Genomic DNA, 15,732 nt, shown 5'->3' with positions numbered 1-15,732 from the left:
TGACTTTCAATGTGGCACCGTCATAGGATGCCACCTTTCCAACAAGTCAGTTTGTCAAATATCTGCCCTGCTAGAGCTGAAACTTCTAGGAGCAACAACTGCTCAACCACAAAGTGGTAGGCCACACAAGCTCACAGAAGGAGACCACTGAGTGATGAAACGCGTAGCGTGTAAAAATTGTCTGTCCTCAGTTGCAACACTCACTACCGAGTTCCAAACTGCCTCTGGAAGCAATGTCAGCACAATAACTGTTCGTCTGGAGCTTCATGAAATGGGTTCACTTGGCCGAGCAGCCACACACACAAGCCTAAGGTCACCATGCACAATACCAAGCGTAAAGTTTGGCGGAGGAGGAATAATGGTCTGGGGCTGTTTTTCATAGTTTGGGCTAGGCCCCTTAGTTTCAGTGAAGGGAAATCTTAACACTACAGCATTCTAGAGGATTCTGTGCGTCCGACTTTGTGACAACAGTTTGGGGAAGGCCCTTTTCTGATTCAGCATGACAATGCCCCTGTGCACAAAGCCCATACAGAAATGGTTTGTTGAGATTGGTGTGGAAGAACTTGACTGACCTACACTGAGCCCTGACCTCAACCACATCGAACACCTTCGGGATGAATTGGAACGCTGATTGCGAGCCAGGCCTAATTGCTCAACAGCAGTGCCCGACCAGCAGTGCCCGACCGAATAAAACAGCAAAGGGGGCCCCAACTCAATATTAATACCAATGATTTTGGAATGAGATGTCCAACGAGCAGGTGTCCACATACCTTTGTACGTGTAGTGTATGTTTATTATATTGTATTCTTAGCTATATATATATTTTTTATTTTAATTAGTAGCAATAATTCATAAATAGCATCTTACGGGGTTCTTTATGGAACAAATGTTGGTTCAGTTAAGAAGAACCCCCAGGGTTGTATATTTGGTTCAGTGAAAGAGTGTAGGCCTATTAATGGAATCCTTCTGTCTATATATATATATAAAATAAGTGTCATTGCAAACAAATTACTTTGGTTAACATGCTTGTTGTTCTTTTTTTACTTTTCCATTTCATATGCATTACATTTATAAATATTTTAACTCCGGTACATCCAATGTGAAAAACATAAGCAACTGTACACTTTCATTGTTGACACATCCATTTGATAAATGCTATTCATATTTACAGTATAAAGACCTTGAAACCCCCCACAAAAAAATTCCAGTACAAAGGCAGGAGAGACGAGACAAAAGTAATTTAAATAAACATACCTGGCAATGTCTATATACTTACAGTCCAGCTTTCTCAGAGCAAAAAATATATACAGCTCTGAAAAAAATTAAGAGACCACTGCAAAATTATCAGCTTTTCTGGTTTTACTATTTATAGGTATGTGATTGGGTAAAATGAAAAATGTTGTTTTATTTTATAAACTACTGATGACATTTCTCCCAAATTCTAGATAAAAATATTGTCATTTAGAGCATTTATTTGCAGAACTGGTCAAAATAACAAAAAAGATGCAGTGTTGTCAGAACTCGGATAATGCAAAGAAAATAAGTTAATATTCATTTGTAAACAACACAATACTAATGTTTTAACTTAGGAAGAGCTCAGAAATCAATAGTTGGTGGAATAACCCTGATTTTCAATCCCAGCTTTCATGCATCTTGGCCCGCTCTCCACCAATCTTTCACATTTGATGTTGGGTGACTTTATGCCACTCCTGGCGCAAAAATTTAAGCACTTTTGGCTTTGGTTGATGGTTTGTACCAACTCCATATTAATGGCCATGATTTTCGAATGAGATTTTTGACGAGCAGGTGTCTACATACTTTCAGCCATGTAGTGTATATGGATGTTACATGAAATGGACAAGCGTTTTGGGGAGACTGAACATATTAGCAAAACTCTGTGAGTTTTAAGTCTTAAGTCAAAACATGGATTGCCATTTAGAAGGAAAAGCTGTCTGAAAAACAAAAAAACACCCTCTGCTATGGATGTTACAGTCTGAAATAGACAATCAAATCTTAATGTTGTAATGATCAACATCTGTCACAACACATTTAGTTGTCATTTGACATTTTTTCCGAATGTAATCAGAAGGCGCAGTACCTTAGGATTGCAGGTAGCCTGAATAGTATACACACCCATAGTTATTTCTTTAATCACAATATATGTCAAAATAAAACTTTACTAGTTGAATTTAGACACAAATATAATCCTTTTTTTGTATTTGTTTTTGTGTTTTTTTTACAACCCACCACTGGTGTGCGTGGCCAAAGAGCTCTATTTTCATGTCATCTGACTATAGGACCTGTTCCAAACCAAGCGCCGATGCCGTTTAGCAGACCCCAGGCATTTGCATTTGTTGAAAATAGAGCTCTTTGGCCACACACACCAGTTATAGACCATATAAAACCTTGATGAAAGTTAGCTTTACAGAGATGGTTTCAAGATGGTCCGATGTAAGGTGCATGTTTGTCAAACGCTTTTCCAAAAATAAAAACATTATGGATGTGGCATTGCCTGTCTCCTAGTCACCCCTCTCTTTAAAAGACTGTAGAACACACAAACACAACTAAAGACACAACCTGACACAAGTTGGGAGCACTTTCTAAAAGCCATTAAATATTATTGACTGAAAATACTTTTTTGAACACGCAAACAAAATTCAAGACACTTCAATTTGGTCAGTATTATTGCTTCATTAAGGTCTCATACTGGGGGACAGCTGTGAATTAACCTGTTTGAGTCTTGGCCACCTACTCTGGTCAAAATTGATGAAATGATCTATTGATAAAGTAACCTCAAACTTTTAAAATAAAGCCTGAACTCCCAACGTTTAGAGATTGAGGATAATTATGAACGTGTTTCATAATTAAAAAAAGAAAACACTTTTGAATCCATTTATGGTACATTCCATGTCCACCAGGTGGTAGTGTAGGCTAGCATTGAGTACGCATTTTGAGTACCCCCCATTACATCACACACAGTGTGTGAGTGTGAGAGAGAGAAGAGCACACTGGCATGTAATGCTATTCTCACATAAGCAGATAATTGGCGTTACTAGGCCCATCGCTCACCCTTGACCTTAAGCTAGGGACCTGGGACAGGTTCAGGTACATGTTTCAAAAATGGTGTCTTGGTTGCTAAGAACGTTGAACTTTGTGGCAATGTAAACGTTATGTCACAAGATGGATTGGTGGATAAGTGGGTTGCGGGGCTAGTGTGATCAGACGCCCTTGCAGCAAGTTAGCTAATCAGACAGGTAGCTGGGGATTGGCTGTAATTTCCTATAAAAGCCCTGTGTTTTGTGGTGCTCGGGGCTGGCTCAAATGGTTGATGGAAGAGCGCGCTTGTTTTAAATGGAAAAGCGTCGCGACAGCTATTGATAAAGAAGACCATCAAGACGAAGCAGCTACTTTACAATTGGGATGCACTGTTGAGCGCTACGTGCTGATTGTACGGAAATTGTGAGAGCCGGTAAAATGGTGTCCCTTGAGAAGGCAAGAACAAGATGTACAGTGCCTTGCGAAAGTATTCGGCCCCCTTGAACTTTGCGACCTTTTGCCACATTTCAGGCTTCAAACATAAAGATATAAAACTGTATGTTTTTGTGAAGAATCAACAACAAGTGGGACACAATCATGAAGTGGAACGACATTTATTGGATATTTCAAACTTTTTTAACAAATCAAAAACTGAAAAATTGGGCGTGCAAAATTATTCAGCCCCTTTACTTTCAGTGCAGCAAACTCTCTCCAGAAGTTCAGTGAGGATCTCTGAATGATCCAATGTTGACCTAAATGACTAATGATGACAAATACAATCCACCTGTGTGTAATCAAGTCTCCGTATAAATGCACCTGCACTGTGATAGTCTCAGAGGTCCGTTAAAAGCGCAGAGAGCATCATGAAGAACAAGGAACACACCAGGAAGGTCCGAGATACTGTTGTGAAGAAGTTTAAAGCCGGATTTGGATACAAAAAGATTTCCCAAGCTTTAAACATCCCAAGGAGCACTGTGCAAGTGATAATATTGAAATGGAAGGAGTATCAGACCACTGCAAATCTACCAAGACCTGGCCGTCCCTCTAAACTTTCAGCTCATACAAGGAGAAGACTGATCAGAGATGCAGCCAAGAGGCCCATGATCACTCTGGATGAACTGCAGAGATCTACAGCTGAGGTGGGAGACTCTGTCCATAGGACAACAATCAGTCGTATATTGCACAAACCTGGCCTTTATGGAAGAGTGGCAAGAAGAAAGCCATTTCTTAAAGATATCCATAAAATGTGTCGTTTAAAGTTTGCCACAAGCCACCTGGGAGACACACCAAACATGTGGAAGAAGGTGCTCTGGTCAGATGAAACCAAAATTGAACTTTTTGGCAACAATGCAAAACGTTATGTTTGGTGTAAAAGCAACACAGCTGAACACACCATCCCCACTGTCAAACATGGTGGTGGCAGCATCATGGTTTGGGCCTGCTTTTCTTCAGCAGGGACAGGGGAGATGGTTAAAATTGATGGGAAGATGGATGGAGCCAAATACAGGACCATTCTGGAAGAAAACCTGATGGAGTCTGCAAAAGATCTGAGACTGGGACGGAGATTTGTCTTCCAACAAGACAATGATCCAAAACATAAAGCAAAATCTACAATGGAATGGTTCAAAAATAAACATATCCAGGTGTTAGAATGGCCAAGTCAAAGTCCAGACCTGAATCCAATCGAGAATCTGTGGAAAGAACTGAAAACTGCTGTTCACAAATGCTCTCCATCCAACCTCACTGAGCTCGAGCTGTTTTGCAAGGAGGAATGGGAAAAAAATGCAGTCTCTCGATGTGCAAAACTGATAGAGACATACCCCAAGCGACTTACAGCTGTAATCGCAGCAAAAGGTGGCGCTACAAAGTATTAACTTAAGGGGGCTGAATAATTTTGCACGCCCAATTTTTCAGTTTTTGATTTGTTAAAAAAGTTTGAAATAGCCAATAAATGTCGTTCCACTTCATGATTGTGTCCCACTTGTTGTTGATTCTTCACAAAAAAATACAGTTTTATATCTTTATGTTTGAAGCCTGAAATGTGGCAAAACGTCGCAAAGTTCAAGGGGGCCGAATACTTTCGCAAGGCACTGTATGTCACGGGAAATGCAGTATTATTATAAGGAGACGTATACTTGGAATACGGAGAAGGAATGGAGGGGAAAAGAAAGGCAGAAGAGGTCTTAGAGAGAGAGATAGAGAGCGGGAGGGTCAGCTTGAGTTGGTTAAAAATGGCGGAAAAAAGGGAGATGGTTTGTTAAAGAAGAATGCTAGAAAGTGTAAGCAGAGTGAACTGAAGACAGGAGGAGAAATTGAAGTGAATGAGGGCGAACAATCGGAGGTGGTAGGTGTGGTGAATTTCTCGGAGCCAGAGGCTTGCACCGAGGGTCAGGATAAAGATGAGTCTGTGATAGTAGGAGTGAGGTTTTTGGAAAAAGTGGACCCTTGCCTTTTGGCTGATCCATTTGTGGTTTCAGGGTGGGTGAAAACAGAGCTGGGTGCTGTGGAATCGGTGAGGGTAATCAGAAGTGGTCTTGTGATAATTGTTCTTGTTTCTGCTGGTCAGAGGGAGCAGGCACTCCATGTTAAACGAATGGGGGCAAGAGATGTGAATTGTTTTGCTCTCAAGATAATGGCACAATTGAAAGCAGTGATTACTGGGGTAGCGGTAAATGTGAAATTTGACCAACTGGGGAAGATTTCCAGTGTTTGTGATGCTCGTCGTTTGGTGAGACTCAGACAGAGTGGCGTGAGTGGTGAAACATGAGTCATCTGTTCTTTTGAGTTTTGATGTTGTCTTTGCCCGACAAAGTGATGTTAGGATATATAAGTTATCCTGTACGAGCTTTTGTGCCGAATACATTACGTTGTTACAGGTGTCAAGCTTATAGGCATGTGGCAGCAGTGTGTAGGTGGGAGGTTCCTACGTGTGAGAAGTGTGTAGAAGGGTGTGAGAAAAAGGAATGTGTAACATTGGGGAAGTAGTGGTATGTGTGAATTGTAGCAGTGCCCATGGAGCTGGGGTCAGACATGTCCCGTGTGAGAGAGGCAGGTTGAGGTTACCAGGGTTAGAGTAGTGCAGAAGTTGTGGTATGCTGAGACAGTGAAGAAAGTAGAGGAAGATGGGTCAAGGGGGAGGGATCCTGAGAGGAGTAGAATGAGTAGTAGATACAGTGCCTTGCGAAAATATTCGGCCCCCTTGAACTTTGCGACCTTTTGCCACATTTCAGGCTTCAAACATAAAGATATAAAACTGTATTTTTTTGTGAAGAATCAACAACAAGTGGGACACAGTCATGAAGTGGAACGACATTTATTGGATATTTCAAACTTTTTTAACAAATCAAAAACTGAAAAATTGGGCGTGCAAAATTATTCAGCCCCTTTACTTTCAGTGCAGCAAACTCTCTCCAGAAGTTCAGTGAGGATTTCTGAATGATCCAATGTTGACCTAAATGACTAATGATGATAAATACAATCCACCTGTGTGTAATCAAGTCTCCGTATAAATGCACCTGCACTGTGATAGACTCAGAGGTCCGTTAAAAGCGCAGAGAGCATCATGAAGAACAAGGAACACACCAGGCAGGTCCGAGATACTGTTGTGAAGAAGTTTAAAGCCGGATTTGGATACAAAAAGATTTCCCAAGCTTTAAACGTCCCAAGGAGCACTGTGCAAGCGATAATATTGAAATGGAAGGAGTATCAGACCACTGCAAATCTACCAAGACCTGGCCGTCCCTCTAAACTTTCAGCTCATACAAGGAGAAGACTGATCAGAGATGCAGCCAAGAGGCCCATGATCACTCTGGATGAACTGCCGAGATCTACAGCTGAGGTGGGAGACTCTGTCCATAGGACAACAATCAGTCGTATTGTAATGGTTTTCTTCGTGAGAAGGAGAGTCGGACCAAAATGCGGCGTGTAGATTACGATCCATGTTTATTGACTATAGCAACACGAATCTAAATACAAACAGTGCAAAATAATAAACGTAATGAAAACCGAAACAGCCTAAACTGGTGCAAACTAACACTAAGGACACAAAGGACAATCACCCACGACAAACTCAAAGAATATGGCTGCCTAAATATGGTTCCCAATCAGAGACAACGATAAACACCTGCCTCTGATTGAGAACCACTTCAGACAGCCATAGACTTAGCTAGAACACCCCACTAGCTACAATCCCCATAAATACACACCACATACAAAAACCCATGCCACACCCTGGCCTGACCAAATAAATAAAGATAAACACAAAATACTTTGACCAGGGTGTGACAGAACCCCCCCCCCTAAGGTGCGGACTCCCGAACGCACCTCAAAACAATAGGGAGGGTCCGGGTGGGCGTCTGTCCATGGTGGCGGCTCCGGCGCGGGACGTGGACCCCACTCAATCAATGTCTTAGTCCCTTCTCCTCGCGTCCCTGGATAGTCCACCCTCGCCGCCGACCATGGCCTAGTAGTCCTCACCCAGAACCCCACTGGACTGAGGAGCAGATCGGGACTGAGGGGCAGCTCGGGACTGAGGCAGCTCGGGACTGAGGGGAAGCTCAGGAGTGAGAGGAAGCTCAGGAGTGAGAGGAAGCTCAGGCAGGTTGATGAATCTACCTGGCTGGCTGGTGGTTTCGGCAGATCCTGGCTGACTGGCAGATCTGGAAGAGTCTGGTCGACTGGCAGATCTGGAAGAGTCTGGTCGACTGGCAGATCTGGAAGAGTCTGGTCGACTGGCAGATCTGGAAGAGTCTGGTCGACTGGCAGATCTGGAAGAGTCTGGTCGACTGGCAGATCTGGAAGAGTCTGGTCGACTGGCAGATCTGGAAGAGTCTGGTCGACTGGCAGATCTGGAAGAGTCTGGTCGACTGGCAGCTCTGGAAGAGTCTGGTCGACTGGCAGCTCTGGAAGAGTCTGGTCGACTGGCAGCTCTGGAAGAGTCTGGTCGACTGGCAGCTCTGGAAGAGTCTGGTCGACTGGCAGCTCTGGAAGAGTCTGGTCGACTGGCAGCTCTGGAAGAGTCTGGTCGACTGGCAGCTCTAGAAGAGTCTGGTCGACTGGCAGCTCTGGCTGCTCCATGCTGACTGGCTGCTCCATGATGACTGGTAGCTCTGGCTGCTCCATGCTGACTGGCTGCTCCATGCTGACTGGCAGCTCTGGCTGCTCCATGCTGACTGGCTGCTCCATGCTGACTGGCAGCTCTGGCTGCTCCATGCTGACTGGCTGCTCTGGCTGCTCCATGCTGACTGGCTGCTCCATGCTGACTGGCGGCCCTGGCTGCTCCATGCTGACTGGCGGCCCTGGCTGCTCCATGCTGACTGGCGGCCCTGGCTGCTCCATGCTGACTGGCGGCCCTGGCTGCTCCATGCTGACTGGCGGCCCTGGCTGCTCCATGCTAACTGGCAGCTCTGGCGGCTCCTTGCAGACTGGCAGCTCTGGCGGCTCCTTGCAGACTGGCAGCTTTGGCGGCATCCTGCAGACAGGCAGCTCTGGCGGCTCCTTGCAGACTGGCAGCTCCATGCAGACTGGCAGCTCTATGCAGACTGGCAGCTCCATGCAGACTGGCAGCTCCTTGCAGACTGGCAGCTCCATGCTAACTGGCAGCTCTATGCTAACTGGCAGCTCTATGCTAACTGGCAGCTCTATGCTAACTGGCAGCTCTATGCTAACTGGCAGCTCTATGCTAACTGGCAGCTCTATGCTAACTGGCAGTTCTGAACAGGCGGGAGACTCCGGCAGCACTGTAGAGAAGGAAGGCTCTAACAGCGCTAAACAGGCGGGAGACTCCGACAGCGCTGGAGAGGAGGAGGGCTCCGACAGCGCTGGACAGGTGAGGCGCACTGTAGGCCTGATGCGTGGTGCTGGCACTGGTGGTACTGGGCCGAGGACACGCACAGGAAGCCTGGTGCGGGGAGCTGCTACCGGAGGGCTGGGGTGTGGAGGTGGTACTGGAAAAACCGGACCGTGCAGGCGCACTGGAGCTCTTGAGCACCGAGCCTGCCCAACCTTACCTGGTTGAATGCTCATGGTCGCCCTGCCAGTGCGGCGAGGTGGAATAGCCCGCACTGGACTATGCAGGCGAACCGGAGACACCGAGCGCAAGGCTGGTGCCATGTAAACCGGCCCAAGGAGACGCACTGGGGACCAGCTGCGTAGAGCCGGCTTCATGGCATTAGGCTCTACGCTCAATCTAGCCCGGCAGACACTCGGAGCTGGAATATACCGCACCGGGCTATGCACCCGCACTGGAGACACCGTGCGCACCACTGCATAACACGGTGCCTGTCCGGTCTCTCTAGCCCCCCGGTAAGCACAGGGAGTCTGCCCAGGTCTCCTACCTGGCATAGCCATACTCCCTGTTAGCCCCCCCCCCCAATAAATTTTTGGGGCTGCCTCTCAGGCTTCCATCCGCGTCGCCGTGCTGCCTTCTCATACCAGCGCCTCTCTGCTTTCACCGCCTCCATTCTACGGTAACCTTCCTCGCACTGCTCCAGCGAATCCCAGGCGGGCTCCGGCACTCTCCCTGGGTCGGCCGCCCACCTGTCGATCTCCTCCCAAGTAGTATACTCCATACTGTACTCCTCCTTGGGCTGTTCCTGTTGTTTCTTCTCCCGCTGCACCTTAGTGCGGCTACACTCCCCTGGTTTAGCCCAGGGTCCTCTCCCGTCGAGGATTTCCTCCCATGTCCAGAAATCCTTATTGCGCTTCTCCTCGCGCTGCTCCTGCCTGTTGACACGCTGCTTGGTCCGTTGGTGGTGGGTGATTCTGTAACGGTTTTCTTCGTGAGAAGGAGAGTCGGACCAAAATGCGGCGTGTAGATTACGATCCATGTTTATTGACTATAGCAACACGAATCTAAATACAAACAGTGCAAAATAATAAACGTAATGAAAACCGAAACAGCCTAAACTGGTGCAAACTAACACTAAGGACACAAAGGGCAATCACCCACGACAAACTCAAAGAATATGGCTGCCTAAATATGGTTCCCAATCAGAGACAACGATAAACACCTGCCTCTGATTGAGAACCACTTCAGACAGCCATAGACTTAGCTAGAACACCCCACTAGCTACAATCCCCATAAATACACACCACATACAAAAACCCATGCCACACCCTGGCCTGACCAAATAAATAAAGATAAACACAAAATACTTTGACCAGGGTGTGACACGTATATTGCACAAATCTGGCCTTTATGGAAGAGTGGCAAGAAGAAAGCCATTTCATAAAGATATCCATAAAAAGTGTCGTTTAAAGTTTGCCACAAGCCACCTGGGAGACACACCAAACATGTGGAAGAAGGTGCTCTGGTCAGATGAAACCAAAATTGAACTTTTTGGCAACAATGCAAAACGTTATGTTTGGCGTAAAAGCAACACAGCTGAACACACCATCCCCACTGTCAAACATGGTGGTGGCAGCATCATGGTTTGGGCCTGCTTTTCTTCAGCAGGGACAGGGAAGATGGTTAAAATGGATGGGAAGATGGATGGAGCCAAATACAGGACCATTCTGGAAGAAAACCTGATGGAGTCTGCAAAAGACCTGAGACTGGGACGGAGATTTGTCTTCCAACAAGACAATGATCCAAAACATAAAGCAAAATCTACAATGGAATGGTTCAAAAATAAACATATCCAGGTGTTAGAATGGCCAAGTCAAAGTCCAGACCTGAATCCAATCGAGAATCTGTGGAAAGAACTGAAAACTGCTGTTCACAAATGCTCTCCATCCAACCTCACTGAGCTCGAGCTGTTTTGCAAGGACGAATGGGAAAAAAATTCAGTCTCTCGATGTGCAAAACTGATAGAGACATACCCCAAGCGACTTACAGCTGTAATCGCAGCAAAAGGTGGCGCTACAAAGTATTAACTTAAGGAGGCTGAATAATTTTGCACGCCCAATTTTTCAGTTTTTGATTTGTTACAAAAAGTTTGAAATATCCAATAAATGTCGTTCCACTTCATGACTGTGTCCCACTTGTTGTTGATTCTTCACAAAAAAATACAGTTTTATATCTTTATGTTTGAAGCCTGAAATGTGGCAAAAGGTCGCAAAGTTCAAGGGGGCCGAATACTTTCGCAAGGCACTGTATGTGCCAGTACAGAGGGATAAACCAACATTGCAATGGTTATCAACTGCACTGCAGGGAAGGAACGCAAGTCGACGAAAATTGAGGTTGTGTTGGCAGCTGCAGAGAGGTACAGTGGGGCAAAAAAGTATTTAGTCAGCCACCAATTGTGCAAGTTCTCCCACTTAAAAAGATGAGAGAGGCCTGTAATTTTCATCATAGGTACACTTCAACTATGACAGACAAAATGAGAGAGAAAAAATCCAGAAAATCACATTGTAGGATTTTTAATGAATTTATTTGCAAATGATGGTGAAAAATAAGTATTTGGCTAAGTATGGCTGTGCGGGACTTGATGTCAGAAGAGTTACAGGGTGTGTTAAGTGCTGGCCTGAGGTAGGACTAAATGGATTTCAATAGTGGAGTAGGGTGGTTTTTATTAAATGTTTTATTTTAGTGAGCGTGGTGTTAGATAGTAGGGTATTTGTTTTTCATTTTTTCAAGCAAAGTATAAGGGAGTTAACATTAATACTATGCATGCCACTCTCTTGAGTTGAGGAAAGACTTACTGTGCCACTTCTTGTTTTCATAAGAAAATCGTGTTGGCAATTCCAAATTGTTTGCCTAGTCAACACACACACACACACACACACACACACACACACACACACACACACACACACACACACACACACACACACACACATGCCACCAGGGGTCTTTTCACAGTCCCCAGGTCCAGAACAAATTCAAGGAAATGTAAAGTATTATACAGAGCTATGACTGCATGGGACTCCCTTCCATATAATATAGCGCAAGTGAACAGCAAACCTGATTTCAAAAAACAAATAAAGCAACACCTCACGGCACAACACCTCTCCCCCATGTGACCTACTTGTTGTGTGTATGTACTGACATGTATGTGTAACTGAGATGTGCACACACACTACATGTTTTTAAATGTATGTAAATTGTAAAGTATTTTGTCTGTAATGTCTTTTTTGTTGTACATCAGACCCCAGTTAGACGAGATGTCGCCATTGGCGTTGGATAATGGGGATCCTAATAACTCAAATTGAATTAAAACAAATGGAAAAACCAAAGCCTGTAACATTTTGATCAAGTGCTGACAACGTACAGAAGAGCTGTGTGCCACAGACTTTACAGCCTTTCTTATATTTGTGGTGTAGTTCAATCGAATCAAATTTATTGCACACTGATACATACCAGAATCAGGTTTTATTTTATTAACAAGATTAAAACTCTACATTTTAGTACAAAGTACTTTGGTTCACAGTGCACACAAAGAACTGAGTCTGCGTTTCCATCAAGAATCCTCATCCTTGCAGCCATGATGCCGAATGCGTTCTGACATACATACTTTTGAAATAAGCAACTGTACACTTTCATTGTTGACACATGCATTTGATAAATGCTCTTCAAAATTTCAGTATAAAGACCTTGAAATCTCCCCCCCAAAAAAATTCCAATACAAAGACAGGAGACGAGAGAAAAGTAATTTAAATAATCATTACAGAGCAACTTGGCAAGGTCTACGTACTGCAGTCCAGCTTTCTCAGAGCAAAAAAAATATATACAGCTCTGGGAAACCACTGGTTTTACTATTTATAGGTATGTGTTTGGGTTTTCCAGACCACCCCCTCAACAGTCTTTACTCTGCCTCCAACCCAATGGACATTTATTTATTCAACACTGCTACAGTTATGATGTAATTTCAATTTCTATTGTTTTTTATTACCATTTTCATTATTTTATTTAACTTAATCCTGCATGAGCCTGAGATTTTCACTGTTCCCTGCAATCACACCTGCAACCCTGTAAAAGACTTTGAAACTGAATCTCTCTCACAAATTCAAATTGCTCTATTGGTATGACATACATTTGAGTAAATATAAGCCATGAAACAATCGAGACATGTCAGAGGATGAATGGGCAAGACAAAAGATTTAAGTGCCTTTGAAAGTGGAATGGTAGTACTGTAGGTGCCAGGCACACTGGTTTGTGTCAAGAACTGAAAAGCTGCTGGGCTTTTCATGCTCAACAGTTTCCCGTGTGTATCAAGGATGGTCCACAACCCAAAGGACATCCAGCCGACTTGACACAACTTTGGGAAGCATTGTTGTCAACATGGGCCAGCGTCCCTGTGGAACGCTTTCCACACCTTGGGGAGTCCATTCCCTAACGAATTGAGGCTTTTCTGAGGGCAAAAGTTTTAAACGTTTTTTTATATAATACTTTTCTCTCTCCCCCATCTGTCTGCAGTTCCGGAGAGTCCTTTAACGATGGCCAGTGTCAAGAGGACTCGTCGTAGCTCTGTGATTGCCCTGCAGGATTCAACGGACCCAGATGCCAGTATGCTGAGTACACACGTCACTAGATAGTGGTGTCCACAGGGTTTCTCTGAGTCAAACACCTCCATTTAAAACAGTGGTTAAATTCTGCCACTGTACTCAACATGTCTGTACTGTGTGTGTAGTTTGATGACAGCAAACTCAGTGCTTAAGACCTTGCTGCCACGTCATCAAAGTTTCTTGTAATTGTGACACTCCCTGGAACTTGAATTATCAAGGTTTGATGAGTAAACTCCCTTGTCAGTTGATGGGGGCCGTCATCAATTCTGCAGACAGCCAACAATGTTATCAATGGGAATGGTGGCGATAAGGAAGTTTGGACTGCTGACGGAACAACAAAGTGCTGCTCCAGTTTTTCTGTCCCTAAACCGAATTCAAGAATGGATACCGGATTACTGGGATTGTTAGAACAATGGGAGAGGTTCTGATGGTGATGGCTCCGGTTGTTCTAGTTCCATTTATTTGGGTGCCAAAATAAATCATTCTAACCTTTAACAGCCACATTTCCATGTCCTTGCTTTTCTAGCTCAGACTGTGGGTCTTTTTTTGTAGATTTGAACGCTTATCACTGTTAGCTGGGCCATTGATCCCTGTTGGGATGGTCATAGTTGATCATTTCCAAATGTTTGACTTTTTCACTTTGTCACTTAGTCATGCATTGATGTCCATGGGAGAATAATTTCAAATATGAGACTTAAAGCCAGTGAACGAGGGACAGGCTGTTTAATATAAGTGTGATCTCACAGCTGTAAAGAAAATCCAGAATTTTTTTTCTTATTCAGACAACTTCCTAACATGCTGGATTAATAAAGTTGAAACAGATTCATTATTTGTCAGACACACACGCACGCGTGCACACACACTATCCCGTTTAAATGGAGCATCACTCAAACCATTGATTAAGCCATATCACACATTCCATGTTGTTCATCATTTCCACACCGGGGAGTTGTACAGCTGAGGACACTTGGAGAAAACAACATGCCCCGATCCCAATAGCTCACCTCTTGACTCTTGAGAATAATTGACCTGACTTCTGGAACACACCTTGAGACAGCTTTCCAAGCTCTGCCTGAAGCTGTTGCTATCACTCAGTAACTTCCCTCAGGTGTGATGTTTGCCTAGACTTACTCTGTCAGACAAACAACTCCCTAGATGTCTTTGCCTGGACGGGGCCCATGAGTGGAAATCTGTGGTGAAAGACAAGGTGTTTGGTTCTAGCACTTTTAAATACAACGGCCATGGACATTTCCTCTCCCTACAAATGCTTGTAGCTGATTGAAACTCTCCACCATGCTGTTTCATGTGGCTTTAATCCTCATCCTAACATCCTTTCACTCTTCACCCCCCTAGGCCAATCACAGTTAGGTTTACTAACAGTGGGCTTCAAGTGACACCTTTCCTAGTAGAGTGATGTCCCTCAGTGGATGAAGGCTTCCTTAAGAAGTGTGTAAATCTACATGGCCAAAGCAACACCTTTCTTGCAATGTATTTAGCATGCTAGGCCAATGCTCTAAGTCTATGGAAAGTCGATGAATACTAGAATGATAAATGTGTTTCACCCCTGAATAACCTTGTGACTCACAGACAACGGAGCGTGTTGTGTGCCATTCTATTTGTTGACGCAGCATTGGCTAGTCAAATAATAGTGTTAAAGGTGAAACCTCCTAGAATAATACTTTATAGATTCTATTACATTGTAGGAGTACTATAATACCCTAATAAAACATGCAAAAGCGTAGTTGTCACGTTCTGACTTCAGTTCCTTTGTTTTTGTCTTCTTTTAGCATGGTCAGGGCGTGAGTTGGGGTGGGCAGTCTGTTTGTTTTTCCTATGTTGGTTTTTGAGTTCGGCCTAGTATGGTTCTCAATCACAGGCAGCTGTCAATTGTTGTCCCTGATTGAGAATCATACTTAGGTAGCCTGGGTTTCACTTTTGATTTGTGGGTGTTTGTTTTCCTGTGTGAGTGTTTGGTCCTCACGGTACTGTTTCGGTTTTCCTTCGTTCACTTTATTGTTTTGTATTTCAGTGTTCAGTTTGTTTTATTAAAAAAGACATGAACACTTCCCACGCTGCACCTTGGTCCTCCTCTCTATCTCCAGACGACATCCGTTACAGTAGTCTTTAATACGATTGCAATAATTAACATTGGTTTCTATCACTTCGTCACGTGCCTGTGTATTCACTCAAATTTCAAGCCATACCACTTATCCTAAATATACAGTACATAATGGGACTCACAGTACAGTA

Source organism: Oncorhynchus mykiss, chromosome 9 (assembly GCF_013265735.2).
Source record: "Oncorhynchus mykiss isolate Arlee chromosome 9, USDA_OmykA_1.1, whole genome shotgun sequence".
Lineage (NCBI taxonomy): Eukaryota > Metazoa > Chordata > Actinopteri > Salmoniformes > Salmonidae > Oncorhynchus > Oncorhynchus mykiss.
Note: the sequence above shows the minus strand (reverse complement) of the source record.